Here is a 15,330-nt window from a genome sequence, read left to right on the forward strand (position 1 = left end):
TTAATGAATTAATGAAATAATACTTCCTCACCCTGTCATCCTGACATCTGAAGAACATTGATTTTTGGGGTGATTGCTAATCTCCATACTACAAATTATACAATAGCCATTAAATATTTATTTAGTATGTAAATGAAAGAAAGACTGAGGAAGGGGGGCGGGGGGATAAGGAAGAAAAACCAGGGAGGGAGGGAGGAAGGAAAGGAGATGTTATTGTCATCTCTGATTTTCTCAGCTCGGCTTCACCTTCTAAGCCCTTGTCCACCTCCAGGGGATGGAGGCTGGAACCCAACCCTCTGGGCAGTGGTGAGTTGACTGGTCTCAGGCTATTAGCACCACCTGCTCCTTCTCTGTCCCCTTCACATGCTTGAGTCCCCAACTTGGCCCTGGTACTATTAAAAAATCCACACCCAACATGTCACATGCCAAATTAAATGCCCGAACAGCCACCAGTCTAGCTGTTACACAAACATCCAGACCTCGAATCTCCCAATTTGAGTTCGAACTTCCAAAAGACAAAAAGAGAGGCTGGGGAATGAGTAAGAGGAAAACCGAGCCTAGATCTTCAGGGAAAGCTATTGTCTTGATTCTTCAGCCTTGATGAGCCTCATGGAGGTAATAAAAACTTGAATAATATTCTCCCTCATGTGCTCACAACAACAATAGGCGTACTAATGGTGACGGTAATAAAAAACAATCTATTGCCTTCAAATACAGTCCCTGGACTAGCATTGCCCCTGAATAGCTCTGGGGCCTTGGGCGAACAGTCTCTTCTTCCTGCAGATCTCCGGGGGAATACGCCAGGGGGGGTTCGTGAGAAAATAAGTCTTCTACAGTCCTAAGATTCTAGAATTCAATGCCAGAGAGCTCCCTTAGTTGTAGTGATTAGAGAAGTCTTCTATTTAGGCAGGAATGGACTTTTGGTGGCGCAGACACTTTGCCTGAGCTGAACTCCTCCTTCTATGATGTGTGTATCTGCGGGCAACTTATATGAGCTCCCTCATGCCTCAGAGTCCTAACCTGGGAGTTAGGGATAGTAACAGTTACTGATGGTAACAGTAACAGGGATAGGAAAAGATCAGACACTAACTGTGTTTTCTGCAGGGTGTTCATGAGAGGAGAGGGTCCTGACCTTCTCCTGTACGTGGCATGCCTGGTAGCGCGATGGAGGGAGGCTGGGACAAGGGACTGCCCACACCCCACCCCCTGCTGGGGCTGTAGTTCTTCTGACCATCCCGACTCCCATGGATAAAGCCTTGCAGTCTCAGCTAATGAAGGAACTTCTCACACTGAGCTATCGGACGGTGGCCCGAACACCGGTCAGAGCGCTCAGGGGAGGGCTGGTTGCATTTCCAGGGAGCAAGGAAGACACGAGGAGAAAGGACGGTTCTGGAAAATGAGGCCGCGCAGTCTTGCTACCTCCGCCCTCTGCCGCTTGCAGGTTTTCTAACCGGCAGCCAGCGGTCACGCTAACCTTCAGCCTCGAGGTCTCGAGACCATCTCATTAGCGACAGGTCTAACCATTCACATGCATAGGTAACTATGAAAAATTTTTTAAAGATGGATTTTGATGAAAAAGTTGCAATGGTGGTCTTGCCCTGGGCCACGGTGCTAGGTCCACAGCACAGTCGGGAACAAAGACTCCGCCTGTCATCATGACATGAAGCCACTTACAGACACCCGGTGACATTGCGGTTTCCCGGCTACATGTCTTGAAACTCATTGCTTCTGCTGCCTGAATTGTCTTTTCCCCCCACCCCTCACCTGGATTTTGCAAAACGGTCTTCCAGACCATTTCCAGAGGGTGTTTGGGATTGTCCTGCCTGCCCATTCGGAGATGTGGGTAGTGGTCTTATTCCGGGGGTCCACGGTTCTTTATTCGGTCAGATATGGCTACCATTTATTTTGGGCTTACTATGCATCAGACACTCTGTCAGCTGGTTCGTGGATGGTGTCTCCACTAATGCTCACCACAGCTCTCTGAGGAAGATGCTGGAAAGAAACTCAAGATGGACATGTAACCTGCCTGAAGATGATTCCAGGGTTCCCATTCCCAGACTCTAGCTCCGTGTTACTACTGCCTGTTGGCCCACCTTCCACTTGAAAGCTTGAGGGTGTAGACTGTGTGTGTGTGTGTGTGTGTGTGTGTGTGTGTCCCTCAGTGCCTCGCAAGGCGCACACGCCCACACAGCAACCAACACCCAGCACAGATGCAGTGAATGGAGGCCCTGACTTGCAGATGGGGAGGAGGAAGACAAGCGAGGAGGGTTCCCCGTGATCGCTGAGTGCCCCTACTCCAAGCCTGCAGCAGGGGTACACCCCCTGCCCTGGGAGTCAGGGACAAGGGCCTGCAGTTTGGAGGGGCCCCCTACTGAGCCTGGGAGGGTAAAGGCTGCAAGTGGAGGAGGCATTGGCAGAGGAAATGATGCGTTTAAAAATGAAATGTCCTAAATTCTTCTCCCTGATCTGCTTTTGGCAAAGCTGTGATCAGGAGCGGCTTCCATGGGGTGACTCTGGCAACTTCTCCTTGCCCCGGGCGGACTGGCCACCGTCTCACGCTGTGGGGAAGCCTCTGTCAGGCTACTGTAACCGAGTTATTAAAGCCTTAAAATAACAGCAGTTTTTCACAGGGGTTTGTGTTTCTTATTTCCTAGTGATTTCATGGGGCCGCTGACTCCCCAGGTTCATGGCGCAACTCACGGAGGTATTTTGTGTCCTTAGCATTATAAATCAATTTTAATTGTAACAACAGAAACATCAGCAGCAAACCTGAGCCAAACTGGCTGGGGGCCTTTTCTGCACTCTCTAACTAGCTCAAATTAAATGCTGAATTGTATTTTGGGGTCTGAGTTTTGTCATGCAAACGAAGAAAAACAACTTGCTTTCCAATTTCCACATGCAAATATAGAGTGAATTGTTGAGACAGAGAATATATTTTGCCATCTCAGTGGTTCTAGAAAAGATAAGGGGCTCTTGCAAAAAGTTCCGCAATTTGTCAGCTGGCAGCTTATTAAATACTGAAAACAAATGTTTATATAGCATTAGAGGGACACTGTCAAGGTCGGGAGGTTCCAAAATGGACCAATTCTGCTTTTTTCATAACTGTTTGCAAAGTCTCTTGTTCTTTTTTCCCCCCTCAAAACAAATGCAACTCTTCTGTTTTCAGCTGCCTTAGGAAAAGAAAAGAAAAAAACAAAAAACAAAAACAGGCAAGGAGCCAGCCCTTGTGTACAGGCCTCTAATAATAAACTCAAATGCATGGCTAGCTGCTCAGCAGCCCTGAGTACACTGCAACAACAGTTTCACAACACGGAGCCCCTGGCTTCAGCAGAACCTTCATTAAGGGGCAGCGGAGAAGAAGAGGTTCACCCAGTCTTGAAAACGAGCCTGACTCCCAGGCCCTAGGAGCAAATGAAATGAAGCATGAACCTGAAGGGAAAAGGCAATATTCTCTGTGTTCAAGCAGGGGCATCGTAAGACGGTCAGTCTTGTTATCAGGCGGGACCCTAATTCAATCTGGTAGCCATTGATGGAGGTGTGCTCGAAGCGCACTGTATGTTGGGTGATGGGGGACAACAGGAGAGGCCCTGACCGTGCCCCCAAAAGAGTTTATAATCCAATGGGGGAGATAGACATGTGACCACCCACTCTGTGCCCGGTGGAATAACGAAGGTTCTACGCAGTTGCAAAAAAAAAAAAATGGGAGAAGCAGGAGTGGAAAATTCAATTGTTCCATTCCTTGTCTTCAGAATGTTATCTATTGGTAGCCCTGCTGGAGAGATTTGTTTGCTAATTAATTAACTCAATAGCTCTTGGATAAGTGGAGATGCTAGAGGCTTCCCAGTGTCCTCAGCTGCTTAGAGATCAAGGACAAAGAGCCTCAGGTCTTGCCGCCTACAAGGCTTTGCCCTCATGCCCGCTTGCTTCTAGGGAATATCTGTGTTCTCCCCAAGATCTAAGTGACCAGCCAAGGCAGAAGACGGAACACAAAACAGTGGTGAAACTACCTCCATCTCACTGCACATCCCCCACCCCTCCCTTTCCCACCCTACCCCGGAATCCTTTCTCACACCCACTTAACTTGAAATGGTCTCAATTTTGGCCAAGAAGTTTCTCCTGGGGGCTCTGCGGGCCTAGGTGTCAAAAAGTTCTCTTTCTATGATGACATGTCAGTCACCTCAGCTTGCTTCATGGCCAGAAATAGATTTCTGTCATTCTTAATACTAGCCCCATTGGGTTTGGGATGGGCAGCGTGTTGAGTCACTGATCATATAGGGCACTGAGTGGCCAAGTGAAGGATGATGGGGAGAGGGAGAGCTGTCAGCCCCTGGGCTCACACTGGACTAAAAGCATGTAATTCACAACTTCTGTAGGCTTGGAAAGTTATCATTTGAAAGTTGTTGCTCTAGAGTGCCTTGACAGTCTAACAATACAAAATAAATCTTCTATTCACGCCTCTCCAGCAACAAGGATTCCAGGAATATGCAGTAACAGCGGAAAACAGCGATAAGTTCCTTGTTATGTTGTCGAAAACTCACAGCCGCACCACACTGCCCTGATTACCATAATATTAGCTTTCTGCACACATGTGAGGCTTTCTTTCTGGACAGCCCTTAAAAAAACAGGTTGTATAAACCCCCAAGTCCTGTAGGGTCGCTCTGGAATCTCTGGTTTTCACATGTTTCCAAGCTGTAACGGGCTCTCTCTGGTTAGGTTAACTAGCTTGCAAACATCCCGTAAATGGGAATGGAACCGCAAGGAAAAAGGATAAGCCCCCGGATCTTCTCTGTGCTCAGCCCCACACCTGGCATCGCTAGCATTCTGGAGGCTGGCTGAAGCCAGAGAGGCATTAATGCGGAGGAGGGGAAACTGGCTCCCAAGGAAAGGCTCAGAAATGGCTCATAAAATGGACATCTGTTTGGAGGAGTTAATGGAAAGGGATGAAGACCTCATGGGCTACTGGGTCTGAAACACCAAATTAATCAGGGAGGCTGAGCAAGAAGGAGCAGTTTCCACCTTTTGTTGCCATCCTGGCTGCCAACCGGGGAGTGGGATGGCTGTTCTGGAGGTTGTCTTAAACAGCCCCCCAACCAAGCCCTGGGCTCTATCCCCGGCAGCTGCGGGTGTCGGCTAGCATGTCGGAGCCTGTGCGGAAAGGAGGGTGCCCACTAATGAGCTAAACAGCCCTTTGGACAAACCCCATCTGCTCCATTCCATTGGTCCCCTCGGCTCTCGGCCTGCTCATGCACCCCCTGGCATGGTGCCGGTCCCTGCTGAGGGTCGAATCTGAACGTTTAAATAGCCAATTCTTAGCAAGGAATGTCATGCCCGGGGTACCACCAGGGCCCACTGACACCATCACTTCTTTTGTGCTGCTGCTCTCAAGGAGGTGCTCCCTGACCCCGTCCTCCCCTCCCTTCCAACAAACCCTCTTCTCCAGGGAGAACTTTGATCCAGAAAACAGGTGACATTGTTATGGAGTCTTATGGTCCTTGTCTGGACTTCCCTGTGCAGGTTGCTGTGTTGGAAGACCCAAAAGGATCAGGAGACTGAGTCCAGACTACTTACTTCCATACCCCTAGGGCCTTGCAAAGTGCCTGGTACATAGAGAATTCTCAATAAATAGTTGTTTGACTGAATGCATGAGTGGATGGAAAATGAATGAGTAGGAACCAGTGTGCATTGGGCAGGAACGGGGCCAACTTACAGCTAAAGCCTTCTTTTATAACTACTCAGCATTAGCAATGAACTTCGTTAGGCCTAAAAGAAATCAGACCAAGCTGTCAAAACATTAATTAAAAGTCAAGAGACTATTTCTGAATTCAGTCCTCCCACGAGCCCAGCATTGATACTGACACGCTACAGACCTTCTATTGTCACTGGTAAATACAAGGTTAAGGCAGTCGCGGGACTGGAGAATTTTCAACTTCAATTTACATGTGAACCATTTATCCTGATGACCAGATATAATAGATTCCACCTATTAAGCATACAGTTTGTCATTTTCTAGCACTTAACCTGTTTTTTTTCCTATTGTGATCATAATAGAAGACTGAAGACCTTGGCTGTCCTGCCTTTGGACCTTTCGGGCATTGATGACAAAGCTCTGTATCTAGTAGGCTCTCATTAATATTTCTTTGAAGATGCAGCTGGTGTGGACAGTGGCAACAAGTCAGGGGATAGGGCGTGCTCCCAGGCCAACAATTTTTGGGTGTAGTCTTCAGCCTATACAACCTTATTTCTTGATGGACTCCGACAGCCTTCTGTAACAAATGTTGCCCAGCAAACACAATGAACCATTTCTAGTGGGAAGTGTCCTACCCACTAGAAAGGTAAGGGAGCACATCTGCCTGAGTCCATTCTGCATCTTTAGTACCCACCAGTATCCGGCACACGGAGACATTGCACAAACGCTAGCAACTATCTGATCACTAGATTCTAACCTGTCAGATCGTAGGTTGAGAGGTCATGTTAGTAATCAGGCTCTCTTAGTTTGCTCCCACTTTGGGCTCCTGTGTTGGATGTTCAAGTCCTTCTTGTTGAGATGAGCAGCAAAGTCACTGTTTCCCTGAGACTAGGCTCAAGCAGTCAGCCAATGCCTTACAGTCAACCTGTGCTCTAATCTGAGCTCTGGGCGTGGCACTGTCTCTCTGGTCCCGTGTGAACAATGGCCGTCCACCGGCCTGAGAACATGGGGTGTCCTGTAGGAAAAGGGCTATGGGAGCCCGCTCACCTGAGCTCTGACAGGAAGCTGGGCTCCCTCTGGAGTTCATGGCCAGGGAGGACCACACTGAGCACATAACAAGCAGATCAAGGCGATAATGCCTGCTCTCCATTTCATTCGCCTCAGCTCCCTATGGGTCGCGTCTCGTTTCCCCTAGTTCAGCTGCGTAAACTGACTTCCATCATTGAAATAGGACTTGCCTCTCCTTGTAATAACTGCAAGACTTTAGGGAGGTGGTGGAAATTTAGATGAAATGATTCAGCAATGCATTCGAGCTGAAAATAACTTGATTCAAGGACTATGCCTTCAGATACCCAGGACTCGGGGAGATGAAGGCATTTTTAGACTTACTTCCCTTTGTGACTGGAGTGTTAACAAGGCTTTGGGATTCACTTCAAAATCATTAAAAACATGTTCATTAGTCCAAAGCACCTCGCACCACCTGCGTACGAAGCAAATAAATTGGTGGGATCTCTGATCACCGTTGCTTACAACTCCTCGGGTTGCTGCTCATTTATCCTCTTATCCTACATCCACACCGCCAAGATGACATTTTTGGTTAAAAAGTTACAAATATTCTGGACCAAAATGTTACCTGGGGATTCTGCCCACCTGACTTCCACTGCAGTGTATGGGACTTCTGCCCAAAGAGTGACTGAAGAACGAATTTCCTAACTCATAGAGAACTTAGGATCCTTATACCATCTTGACTACCATTAATCCTTTTGCCATTAGGACCCATAAGGACAGATGATTGACAATGAGGTTTATGAACTTCCCCCAAAGAGGTCTCCATCATGAGTGAGTGAACAGAGTCCTTAACTCGGAGCTTCATAGTCAGGATCTGCAAAGTACTAAAGGAAACCAAAGCCCAAACAAAAAAGAAGAGTGGATTCTTTGAGGTCACTTTCCTGCAACTGTACCCTAAATCCAGAGGACTAATCAGTGACACGGAAGCACCAAAACCTGATGGCCCATTCTTTGGGCTCCAAAGTCTTATGAAAACGGAAGTCTACTCTCAACGGTGTTGGCTTAGTTAAAATAGACGACACAAGTCTCTGGACATTTTCATCATTCTCTAGAACCACATGGAGCAAGTAGCCCTTATGACTATAGCTCTCCACTGAGTCCAGTCTGGGTATATCAAGCTTCCAGCTCAGCCACCGAGATGAATTCAGTGTAGTCTAGATTCCCATGCAACGGACAAGGCTACGGAACCAGACAGACCCTACTTCTCTTGCTGGTTCTCACCTCTGTAGTTGTGTGACCTCAGCACATTACTAACGTCTCTGAATCCCCAGTCTACTGTTCTGTAACATGGGGGAAGGACAGTACTTACGTTTTGTAAAGACATCAAGGAAATGAAGAGGACAATTTCTGAAATCACACAATACCTGACACATAATAAGTATTCAATAAAGGTGAACTATTATTTTTATTATAAGATATATTTCTCGTTCTACTTTCCCTTTGATAAGGCTCTTATCAACTCTCAATAAACAAAAGCCACAGAATAGCAGAGTTTTCAACTGGCTTATGTAAACTCCTTACAAAACCCAAAGCTGAGCTCATCCACCAAAGAAAAGGAAGAATTAGTGTGTGTTTTGAATATTAATGAATAAGTGACCTCCTTCCTTATTATGTATCTGTATTCAAAATGCCACAGCGAGTTCTAGTGATAATTACTGAATTTTCAACATTTACAGAAAAACAGCACATACAGTATGGAGATAATTGCCCCATTGGATTCTTAAGAAAGAGTCAGTTTTCTATAAATATAGACTTTGGTAATTATCACTAGTGCTGTGTGTTAAAATGAGAAAGTAGGTAAATAACAAATAAGAATAGTATTTATTCATTATCATTCAAATGCACGTCAGCTCAATTATCCTAAAATTGCACAGACAATAGGCAAATTGTTTTTCTCCTCTTGGGGGAAGACTTCTTTTTGAGTTTACGGTTTCCTGAGGTTGAGTGGGGAATCCATTGTTAGACAAGCCAATGGTATTACAATGGCCGCTGTCTTTAGGAGAGGACTGGTGGTGGCTTTCATCTCTCTGGCTCTGGGTTCTTTGCCTCAGTTCTGAATTAACTGTTAGAACTGCTCAGAATTGTAAAGTTAGAGACCCACTATGGAAAAAGAAAGTCCTGGCACAGTTTTATTTATAATCCCGAGCTGAATGTTAAGTCCTTTCCCAGGTACAAATCTCCAAACCAGAGAATCTGCCAAGTGCTCACACACCAAGTTTCCGGGATGCTCATCAATCTTCTCCTTTTCACCCTCACCCCCCAAGCTGGGAGGTCAACCTGAAAGCAATCCGAAGGTTCTTGTTGGCTCCAAGCCTTGCTCTCCATGTTGCGATAGATGGAACGCACTCTAGGAGCCTTGGGAGGCTCACCACAATCAGTAATTGTCCAGGAAACAAACTCAGAAAAGAGAAATAACTGATTTATTAAAAGGCACCTGGAAATGGCACGAGCATGACATTCCTTCTAATTACAGGCTGAGCACCTATGAGGAGCCGCTGAGCAGAGCCTCGTTAAACAAATGTAAATATAGTGGGCACAATCAACAGTAGTTACAGGGAACATGTTACTTGATGAAAGGGAGAACCTGCTGCATTAAAAACAGGGCTAAAGGAGGAGCCCGTAGCTATGGGGGTGCAGGGAAAAAAGGCCAAACAGGAAAAAGCTAGCTCTATTCAAATTAACAAGAAAGAGAAAAAAATACAAATGGCTGGACCTTAGATACATAGCCGAAGAGCCAAGTGTATAAACCAGCCCGTCTGAGACCAGAGGAGGTAGAGGAAATCAACAAGTCTCCCCAGGTTTAAGATGTTTACTTTGGCATCTGTCAACTTGAAAAGGTAGGGAATGAGGATCTGCCTGAGTCACAACGGGTTTTCAAAAGAGGGAGGGTGTGACGCGTGGAGGGCGATGGCCGAGCCAGTTAGCAGAGCCGAAGGCGACTTAGATGACTTTGCTGGCTAAGGACGTCAAGGTGACCAAGGGCTTCTGCCTCCCGGTCTCCAGAGGCAGAAGGGGATGGGGTGGCCATGCTGCTTGCTGGACCGCTCAATGGAAGGGCCAGAGTGAGGGATGGGCCAACTCTGCCCACTCCTCTGACCATTTGGACATCCATATCACCAAGCCTGCCCCACTGATGGAAGCCCTGCATTGGTTACCACCCACCCCCCAAGCCAGCAGGAGTGGCCTTGCATATTCATGCTTCCTAGTCCAATGGACAACAAAATGATACTCATGGCATGACATGCAGAAGTGTGAACAGACCCAATGTTAAACGTCAGGTCTCGAAGGGATTGGAAAGCTCCGTGGAGCTCTGTGTTCAGAACTCCCCCAAATTGTTCATGTCCTGACACGCACAGAAAATGACATCATTATGGCACATGGAGTAACAAGGAATGGACTCATTCCTGGATTTAACTCTCTCAGGCACTGGCTGCCCCAGCTCCAGCGCGATCTGAGGGCCGAGGGGATCACTGTGGTGAGCCACTGGTCACCCAGAGGAGAGAAGCTCTGATTTGTTCACCAGCAGCAATCCAAGGGTGCAGACTCTGGATGTCGGTGCCCTTCTGCTTGGCTCTGGGATGGTTCCCTTCACAAGAGCCTCTGGTGAGCCAGGCGGTGTTCTAATTGCTGCCTTCGGCAGGAGGAGGGCCTCGAAAGAGCTGAAGCTCATTAAAGCGCTGTGCTCTCCACCAGCGTGGCTCAATCTCGAGGAGACTATCAGGACCCTTTTGAGGATGTGGAGACCCTGCAGGCAGCTGGCACAGCAGCTCCCTCTCAGGTGGGCAACAGCATCAGCTCGAGGCGAATCTCAATGTCATGGCCAGACACACTGCACAGCCGGGAGGTAGGGGGCGGGGGGAGGGGTGTGCAGGCAGCTAGGTGCCACACGAAGCGTGTTCCTAGTTGGGGAGGTCAGGGGGTAGCTAAAGTAGGAAGGAAAAGCACAGACTACAGGCCAGATCTTTGCAGTTGCTCCTGACTCTTGAAAAAGGCCAAACATGACTTAGGAAGAGTGAGCAGGGAAGAAAGTGTTTGTAGGGAGAGGCAGTGTGGCAGAGTAGGAGGACCTCAGCTGGCTTCAGAGTAAGGGAGAGGACACTCGAATCCTGCCTCTATCATTTACTAGCTGTGTGGCTTTGGGCCAGTTCCCTAACCTCTCTGAGTCTCAGTTTTCTCACCTAATTATGGAGACATCTATCTTGCAGAGTTGTTGCATATATTAAATAAAAGCACCTAGGATGATACAGGGATCCTTAAAATATTAACCCTCCACTTTACTATGTGTGTTGTTTAAAGTAGAAATTGAAGTGTGTGTGTGTTTCTTAAGACTTCTCTGGAGGCTTAGGAATTACTACAGAGAAGCAAGTCCTCCTTGCTTGGCAGGAACCCACCCCCCCCATAGATTTCACAAAGTCACTGCATTTGTTGATTTCAGGTGTGCCTCAACCTGCCGTCCATCCCTCCGTCTCTGGTTCCCAAATTCTGCCAGGATTTCACAGCCATTCAACCTCCTTAGATATGAGACATTTACGAGACGGTGAGTGGCCCCGTGGCCAGGAATGCGTCCCTACATCCCACCCTTACTCTGGCCCAGAGCCTGGTCCATGGAGAACCCTCAGTACATTTTGTTGAACTGAACCTCCTTGGCAGGCCTGGGAAATGAGCAGGAAGGTGGCCTAGTTCCTGGGGAAGAGGTGTGAGCATCTTTGAGTGTCAGGACTCCCACCAGCCCGTGCGAGAGGAGGAAGGATGGGGAAAGGGAGGCAGGGCCTGTGGGTGATCCCATCAACAGATGAGCAGGGAGCAAACCCGGGAGCTTCCTGCATACAGGTCGAGCCCCAGGTACCACTCAGGCACCAGGCAACAAGACGACAAAGAGCCAGGAAACCACTTCTGACATTACTCCACCCTGCGTGTCAAGGCAAAGCAACATGAATATTAATTTCTCAGGCATAATGAGGTATGGACGAGCAAGAGCGGGCCCGTTGTGTGGGAGGCTGCTCCTTCCTGCCATTCGTCACTGGCAGAATTGATAGATGGTTCCTCCATGCAGTCTCCCAGGAAGACACGCGCAGCCGCCCCGATCAAGACCACTTCACGGGAGCTCCTCTCGCAGCTCCGATGGCACCAGGCCTTCTGGAGGGACTCCGGACCAACTTTGGGGGACTGCCTGGAGGATGCAGTCCTCTGGACCCCTCTCTGAGCATAAGGGCGGAAGGGTCAAAGGGTTGGTTTGGCCAACCCTGTCAGAGAGATTTTACCTGCAGACAAGTGATCAGTGTGACTTATCACCCTTTGCCAGGTTCAGAACGCACAATGAACTATCCTCTAATGAAGCACTGATTCTTGAACTTCAGAGCGTATCACAATTATCCAGGAAGGGTATTAAGAATATCATTATCTAGACCCCACTCCAAACTCTCAGAGTTGGACTCTGCACTGACTTAGAGTCCAGAACACCTGGGTTCCATTCGATCAGGGATAATTAAGTTAATTGTCTAATTAATAGCTAATTGAAGAACTCATCTGGAATTTATATTCAAAATATTTTCAACAATTTTCATGCATTTGCGCAATATTTTTCGAGCTCCTCCCAGAGGCCTGGCCCTGTTCCGGGTACACCGATGAACAGAACATATCATGGTCCCTGTCCCATTTTATCTGTGTGGTAATTATCTTTAAGAAAAACGATGACAGCTAGCCCATGGGGTAGAGAGAATGCCGCAGAGGGAGTTGGGATATGGAATATGTAAGTTCCAGGTTTAACCCAACAACAAATTGGCCATGGACGCAAGATATGCTTCTTAATTTTTTTGATGGAACTTTATAGTAAGCTTCTTTAATAATATCGATGTTATGAAGATAAAGTCAGTCAACCCACAGGTCAGGGTGTTCTTATCAAACAAGGACAGCGAATCCTACAGCGGGCTCCAGGATGCTGTCAAGTGAGATCCTGTGTAAGAGATGAATTCTGTCCCAGAGGAGTTCCCAAGTTGTGTTGGGAAAGTGAATAAACCCCAGGGATACAGATGTATAAAGACCCAGAGTTACGGACTACTACAGTGTAAGAGGTATAGGGTTTTGGTTAAAGTAGGCAGCAAAGACAGAACATCCCAGGCGGGGTTCGTGGTGGGTGGGGCGGCGGTAGAAGGGCCAGGAGTCCTGTGAAATGACAGACGCAGGGAGAGCCCTCTAGAAGGACAAGTAATGAGCAGGCAGACCACGTGGGCTAGAGGCAGAATGCAAAGTGGCCCAGGCCTAACAGGCCTCGGTTGAAACCCTACTTTTGCCACTTAGCCGCTGGGGATAGCTTCCTTATCCCCATTTTTCGCATGTGGAAACTAAGGGTAAGACAGGTTAGCATCCACCTCCAAGGGGTTTTGGTGAGGATTTAAGGTCCCACATCTCAAGTGCCTGGCTTGCGGCCAGTGCTCAGTGAATGGCCTCCATTTTATGAGGAACGTGAGCACAGTAGCTTGACAAGAGCGAAGCCTTGCGTTTGGGGCAGGGCTTGTGATGTATGGTGTGGGGCATATTTTGAGCTTTTTAGGGCTGGAATACCATGGGCACATAAAATGTTTTGAAAAAACTCCAAAACATTGCCTCTTTATCTCTCAGGACTGAGAGGGTTGATGTAGGGCAATGAATTCTGGCTTCACTATGAATGAAGTCTCCTTATCACAGAGTTCACTATCAGAAGGCTTTACTGGATATGAGAAATGTTGTTTCTCCAATTCTTGGGGACAGATAAGCAAGCAATCTCAGAGGGGTTTTCCCAGACAAGGCTTCTCTCTCTTTTGTAGGGCTGGACAAGCTGGTAGGGGGAAAACCCCCAATCACGCTTCTCACCACTGTGGAGCTGACAGAAAATTCTATTTCCCTGATTTGGTGGAAAGGCATAGCGATCTTCTTAGTTGACTTCCAAACAACATCCCTGCATCTGGGAAGGGCTTATCTAGCCATTTTCCAGAATGCTTTTTAGCCCGTGACCCTACAGTTTTCAGGTGAAGTGGCATTTTTGTGTGCGTGACACACACACACACAAAGAAAATTCTTCAACTACCATGATCCTTGGCTCCCTCATTTATAACGGGGGAGACAGAATCACTCCCTTCTTACAAAGGATGGTAGGCAGAATAATGCCCCCACCCCCAAAAGATGGTTGAATCTTAACTCCCAGAACATGTGACTAGTTATGTTACATGACAAGGAGGGGATTAAGGTTGTAAATGGAATGAAGGTGCTAATTAGCAGGATGGGGAGATAAGCCTGTGTTATCCAGGTGGCCCGATGTAATCACCGGGGTCTTTACAAGGGAAAGGAGATGGCAAGAGAGTTCTTTCAGGTATGGTGCAGTATGAGAAAGACTTGACTGGTCATTGTTGGCTTTAAAGGTGAAGTTGGGAATCCACATACCAAGCACTGGTGTGGACAACCCCTAGAAGGTGGAAAAGGCAAGAAACCTAATTCTCTTCTAGGACTTCCAGAAGGATCACTGTCCTGCCAGCACCATGTTGGATTGAGCCCAGTGTGATACATTTAAGGCTTCTGACCTTCAGAACTATAAGATGATACATTTGTGTTGTTTCATTCAAGCCACAGAGTTTCTGGTAATTTGTTGCAGCAACAATAGGAAAGTAATATAGAGAGTTAATGGAGGAATTAAATATCGCAAGGTACCTCTAGATCTGTAGCCTTGGACAAGACTCTTGACTTCTCCATTCCTCAGCTTTCTCAAGTGTATGATGGGGGTGACAGTAACAGTCCCCTTGTGGGATTTTTATCAGGAATCAGTGGCTACTGTGTGTGAAGGATCAGAATGTTGCCAGACACATGGGAAGGGCCACCTGAGAGTTGGCTAATGGCATTATTATTATATAAAGCATGTAGCCTGGTCACAGAGCACGTTCTCAAACATGACAAAAATGACTATCTTTGTTATGTGGGAAGGGGAAGGGAGAGGAGATATGGCTGTTCCTCTGGGATCTTTTCTTGCCCCCTAACTGCAGGGGCCCCTGTTATAAGCGGGGCACAGATCACACATTCCAGGGGCTCCTGCCCTTACAGACTTCTTACCCTGTTCCTGTTTTAATCTAATTTTAATATATGTCTTCTTGAGGAAGGTGGTCTGACCCTGGGTGATTTTGTGACTCACATAACAGTGAGGTTTTTGTTGTTGTACAACAAACTACACTCACTGCCACTTTGTTATAGCTCATGATTCATGAGTCAGGAACTCAGACAGGGAGGGCTTGGTCGAGGGGTTCTTTTGGTCCATAGCGGTATTCAGCTGGTCCAACTGGAGGGGCGCTGCAGGTGGCTAAGTTGGACTTCTTCAGAACAGGGCTTCCGGAAACAGTGTTTGCAGAGATCATCTCTTAAGGGTTGGGCCATTTTTTTCTTTCTTTCTTTCTTTTTTTTTTTTTTTTTTTTAAAGATTTTCTTTATTTATTTGAAAGACAGAGATCACAAGTAGGCAGAGAGGCAGGCAGAGAGAGAGGAGGAAGCACGCTCCCTGCTGGGCAGCGAGCCTGATGCAGGGCTCGATCCCAGGACGCTGGGACCATGATCTGAGC

At 47.4% G+C, this 15,330-nt stretch overlaps 1 protein-coding gene across 5 annotated transcripts in view; it reads right to left on the reverse strand.

The window, feature by feature from the left end:
- KIRREL3 (kirre like nephrin family adhesion molecule 3) overlaps window positions 1–15,330 on the reverse strand; it is a 545,218-nt gene that overhangs the window by 358,322 nt on the left and 171,566 nt on the right. The window lies entirely within an intron of this gene.

Source organism: Mustela erminea, chromosome 9, assembly GCF_009829155.1.
Source record: "Mustela erminea isolate mMusErm1 chromosome 9, mMusErm1.Pri, whole genome shotgun sequence".
Classification (NCBI taxonomy): Eukaryota; Metazoa; Chordata; class Mammalia; order Carnivora; family Mustelidae; genus Mustela; species Mustela erminea.